Genomic DNA, 6,091 nt, shown 5'->3' with positions numbered 1-6,091 from the left:
TTCTCTGCCTTTTCATATATCTAAGAAAAAAGAAAATGATTAGAAAATGATTAGAGAGAGACAGTTATTTCCAGAGAATTGGCATTTGAAACTCAACAAAATGAATTCTCTTCTTATCTAGAATTCTTTATATTTTTTGTACTTAGTTTTGGTTAACAGAGTGCTGCTTACAGTATCTCTCATTTGTGTAAGTGAAAAATAGCTATGTTTTTATTACTTAAAATATTACAAAAAGGGACAATATGCTAAAAATATGCAGTGAACAAATATCATCTGTACAGACTGGAAGAGAACCTTCATAAATTAACCTTATTAGTGCATTACTGTAAGCGAATGCCAAAAAAGCTCCTAATTTGCATTAAGATAGATTTTTCAGGTTGGCTGCATGATTTAATTAAAGAAAAGATTAAGAATCATTAAACAAGCTGCTCTACCTTGCAATAACAGAATTCATATCTGATTCAGGTTAACGAAAACACAGATGGTGATTCAGTAACTGTTGAGTTGCTGTAACAGAATGAAAATGATCCCATTAGTTCTCTGGAAATGTGAGGGAATTTGGAAATTAGTATGCAGATACATTGTATGGTGCTAGACAGCTTGGTCTGCTCGGATCATCGCTGATTATACTTTGTTTGGGTTGGCAACACTGAACTTAATAAATGAAAAAATGTTCCAGTATACCACAGTTGGAAACTGTTCAAGGTTGAAATAGGTGTGCAGGCTTTCAAAAGGAGAGAGTTAAGTAAACAAATGTCAATCAATTCAGAGCTGGCAAATTTTTTTTCCTTTAAAGAATATGTCTGTTTTTGAGAAGCAAGTGTCATAAAAACGGAAACCCTTTCCTGGCTACATATGTCCATGTGGTATTTATTATTACGAAAGGATTTTAAATGCATACTACCAGTTTGAGGAAGATGTGCAAGCATTTTAATAGCTTTTTTTTTCTGGTAGAAATAGAAGAAATCCGGTCATTATGAGGATTATTATATTTTTCACAAAAATCAATATAATTCTGATGGAAAATGTTATGACAGGATTAAAAAATAAGTGTAAGAATAATGGTTATTGAAAGTTTAAAGGTGTCAGTAAGGACCACAAAGTAATTCTCAAGGAGCCTTCTGGGAAAGAACAACTTAAACAAGTAGCACTGTCCATCATGGCAGCTGACAGAAAAAGCCCTTGCATTCACGATCTCGACTACACATACTGCCTCCATGTTTATCACATGGTCCATGCCATCAGTCTGAGTGTTCAGCATCTGACCCTTGGGAATGAATCTCAGTGACTTAGCACAAGACCCTTCTGGACAGAGGTCTTCAAAGGCAGGAAGCAAATGACCCTGTTCTATTAACATGTTGCAGTAAAGCAGAGCAGCAGCAGTGCTGTTAAAGTTGACTTTGGTCTTACAGTTTCCTAGCAACTAATTTAAAGGCCAGAACATTGTTTGTTACAATGTTTCCAGCTCCTGAACTACATCAAGACTTTATTCGAAATATGCAGAACACCTTAAAAATTTTTTTAAACTAAACCAATAGTCTTGGACAACCCATACTTTCAGTGTGATAATACTAATTTCCTAAAAAAAAAAAAAAAAAAATAACCTCATTTTTAGTATTAGCACAATAAGGCTTTAAGCGGTTTGACTTTTCTGGCAACTATTCATTTCATTAAACTTTTTGAAAATATTTATGTTCTTTTCCAAAACATCTAAAAATTACAGTCTATAATGTATAACATCAACACCTGGCAACTTGTAGAAGTACATATGTTACTAGTGTCTTAATTACAAATGACACCTCTAATAGTTCCTCTATTACAGGCCCTTTTTATGGCTTTCAAACTAATTTCTAAGGAAATTATAGTATTGAGAAGAAATGCTACAAGGTACTTTTCATGCAGTATATTATACAAACTTATTATAAAATTACAAAGGCCTTGGTACACATACATTCCTTTTAACCACAACTTCATCTATTTTGTCCTCTTAAAAAAAAAAAAAATCCATGCCAGTTTCCTCAAAACACTGGACTATCAAGAAAGACACTGGACTTCACTGGGAAATTCTACCAAACATATACAAAATTATACCTAGCCTTCTCAGATTATTCCAAAACTTTGAAGAGGAGGGAATAGTTCCAAGTTCAATCTATGAGCCCAATGTTGTAGCATACAAAATTAAATATACAGAAATATTTCACTTTTTGTGTAAAGAAATACAACATATCAGAGAAAGTAAACACACAATCTCATTTAAAATTTCATCAAAAATTACTTAGAAATAAACTTAACCAAGAAGGTGAAAGACCTATGCACTGAAAACTATAAGACATTGATAAAGGGAATGAGATGAGTCAAAGAAATGAAAAGGTAGCCTGTACACTTGACTAAAAGAATCATTATTATTAAAATGGCTCATACTACCCAAAGCAACCTACAGATTTAATGCAATCCCTATCAAAATATCCGGGATATTTTTTCACAGAACTATAACAAATAAACAAAAAAATTTATATGTAAACACACACAGTGGAGTCTTTGGGGTTTTCTATGTAGAGGATCATGTCATCTGCAAATAGTGAGAGTTTTACTTCTTCTTTTCCAATTTGGATTCCTTTTATTTCTTTTTCTGCTCTGATTGCTGTGGCCAAAACTTCCAAAACTATGTTGAATAGTAATGGTGAAAGTGGGCACCCTTGTCTTGTTCCTGACTTTAGGGGAAATGCTTTCAATTTTTCACCATTGAGGATAATGTTTGCTGTGGGTTTGTCATATATAGCTTTTATTATGCTGAGGTATGTTCCTTCTATTCCTGCTTTCTGGAGAGTTTTTATCATAAACGGGTGTTGAATTTTGTCAAAGGCTATCTCTGCATCTATTGAGATAATATATGGTTTTTGTTTTTCAATTTGTTAATGTGGTGTATTACATTGATTGATTTGCAGATATTGAAGAATCCTTGCATCCCTGGGATAAAGCCCACTTGGTCATGGTGTATGATCTTTTTAATGTGTTGTTGGATTCTGATTGCTAGAATTTTGTTTAGGATTTTTGCATCTATGTTCATCAGTGATATTGGCCTGTAGTTTTCTTTTTTTGTGGGATCTTTGTCAGGTTTTGGTATTAGGGTGATGGTGGCCTCATAGAATGAGTTTGGAAGTTTACCTTCCTCTGCAATTTTCTGGAAGAGTTTGAGCAGGATAGGTGTTAGCTAATCAATGATTATAGTAAAGTTGCAGGATATAAAATCAACACACAGAAATCCCTTGCATTCCTATACACTAATAATGAGAAAACAGAAAGAGAAATTAAGGAAACAATTCCATTCACCATTGCAACGAAAAGAATAAAATACTTAGGAATATATCTACCTAAAGAAACTAAAGACCTATATATATAAAACTATAAAACACTGGTGAAAGAAATCAAAGAGGACACTAATAGATGGAGAAATATACCATGTTCATGGATTGGAAGAATCAATATAGTGAAAATGACTATACTACCCAAAGCAATTTATAGATTCAATGCAATCCCTATCAAGCTACCAACAGTATTCTTCACAGAGCTAGAACAAATAATTTCACAATTTGTATGGAAATACAAAAAACCTCGAATAGCCAAAGCGATCTTGAGAAAGAAAAATGGAACTGGAGGAATCAACCTACCTGACTTCAGGCTCTACTACAAAGCCACAGTCATCAAGACAGTATGGTACTGGCACAAAGACAGAAATATAGATCAATGGAACAAAATAGAAAGCCCAGAGATAAATCCACGCACATATGGACACCTTATCTTTGACAAAGGAGGCAAAAATATACAATGGATTAAAGACAATCTCTTTAACAAGTGGTGCTGGGAAATCTGGTCAACCACTTGTAAAAGAATGAAACTAGAACACTTTCTAACACCATATACAAAAATAAACTCAAAATGGATTAAAGATCTCAATGTAAGACCAGAAACTATAAAACTCCTAGAGGAGAACACAGGCAAAACACTCTCTGACATACATCACAGCAGGATCCTCTATGACCCACCTCCCAGAATATTGGAAATAAAAGCAAAAATAAACAAATGGGACCTAATTAAACTTAAAAGCTTCTGCACATCAAAGGAAACTATTAGCAAGGTGAAAAGACAGCCTTCAGAATGGGAGAAAATAATAGCAAATGAAGCAACCGAAAAACAACTAATCTCAAAAATATACAAGCAACTCCTACAGCTCAAAAAAAAAAAAAAAAACACACACACACATACAAAAACCGTGAATAGACAATCCTGAGGGGAAAAAAAGATTTCAGGCTATACTACAAAGCAATATTAATCAAAACAGCATGGTACAGGCATACATACAGACACACAGATCAAGAGAACAGAAAACAGAGCTCTGAACTAAGCCCACCCATCTGTAGTCAATTAATCTATGACAAAGGAGGCTAGAATATACAATGGAGAAAACAGTCTCTTGAATAATTGGTGCTGGGGAAGCTGAACAGCTACATGTAAAGCAATGAAGTTAGAATGTTTCCTCATACCATATGCAGAAATTCAAAAGTTTAAAGACCTAAACGTAAGACATGACACCATAAAACTCCTACAGGAGAATATTGGTGAAATGCTCTTTGATATAAATCATAGCAATATCTTCTTAGATCTTTTCCACAAGGCAAAAGAAATAAAAGAATAAACAAATGGGATCTAATCAAACTTAGAAGTTTATACACAGCAAGGAAGTCATTGGCAAAATAAAAAGATAACCTAAGGGAATGGGAGAAAATATCTGTAAATAATGGGACAAATATTCAAAATTTATAAGTAGCTTATACATCTCAGTATCAAAATAATAATCCAATCAAAATAGGCAGATTTGAATATTTTTCCAAAGATGACATACAGATGGCTAACAGGAATGTGAAAAAATGTTCAACATGGCTAATTAGAAAAATACAAGACAAGATCACAATGAGATTTTTCCTTACACCTGTCTACATGGTGATCATTGAAAAGTCTACAAATTACAAGTGCTGGAGGGGATGTGAAGAAAGGTTAGCACTTTTATACTAATGGTGGGAATGTAAATTGGGGTAAGTACTATGGAAAAAAGTATGAAGTTTTAGTTTTAAAACACTAAAACTAGAATTCACTAGATCCAGTAATTTCAATCCTGGTTATATGTATATATATTAAAAATATATATATATATATATATATATAATTTCAAAGATACATGCACCCCCTCAATGTTCACAGCAGCACTATTTACAATAACCAAGATATGGAAGCAACCCAAGTAATCATCAACAGATGATTGGCTTAAGAAAGTGTGATATATATGTACAATGGAATGTTACTCAGCCATAAAAGAGAATGAAATATTGCCACCACCCAAAAAAGATGTCCTTTTCATTATAGGAGACTGGAATGCAAAAGTAGGAAGTCAAGAGATACCTTGAGTAACAGGCAAATTCAGTCTTGGAGTACAAAATGAAGCAGAGCAAAGGCTGACAGAGTTAGAATTCCATCACCTCCACTAGTGATGCTTCCTAAGGTTCAGCTGACTTCACATTCCAGGATGTCTGGCTGTAGATGAGTGATCACACCTTCTTGGCTATCTGTGTCATTAAGATCTTTTTTGTACAGTTCTTCTGTGTATTCTTGCCACCTCTTCTTAATATCTTCTGCTTCTGTTAGGTCCATACCATTTCTGTCCTTTATTGTGCCCAACATTGCATGAAGTGTTCCCTTGAACATGAATGTGAAACGTGAACATGAAGTCACTCAGTTGTGTCCAACTCTTTGCGACCCCATGGGCTGTAGCCTACCAGGCTCCTCTGTCCATGGGATTTTCCAGGCAATAGTACTAGAGTGGATTGCCATTTCCTTCTCCAAGGGATCTTCCCAACCCGGGGATCGAACCCAGGTCTCCTGCATTGTAGACAGACACTTTACCTTGGTATCTCTAATTTTCTTGAAGAGATCTCTAGTCTTTCCCATTCTATTGTCTTCCTCTATTTCTTTGCATTGATCACTAAGGAAGGCTTTCTTATCTCTCCTTGCTATTTGGAACTCTGCATTCAAATGGGTC

The sequence above is a fragment of the Bos grunniens genome, chromosome 2 (genome assembly GCF_055505025.1).
Source record: "Bos grunniens cultivar Pamir isolate PY7600 chromosome 2, Bosgru_T2T1.0, whole genome shotgun sequence".
Taxonomy (NCBI): Eukaryota; Metazoa; Chordata; class Mammalia; order Artiodactyla; family Bovidae; genus Bos; species Bos grunniens.
The sequence above is the reverse complement of the archived record's forward strand: the minus strand, read 5'-3'. Positions refer to the sequence as shown.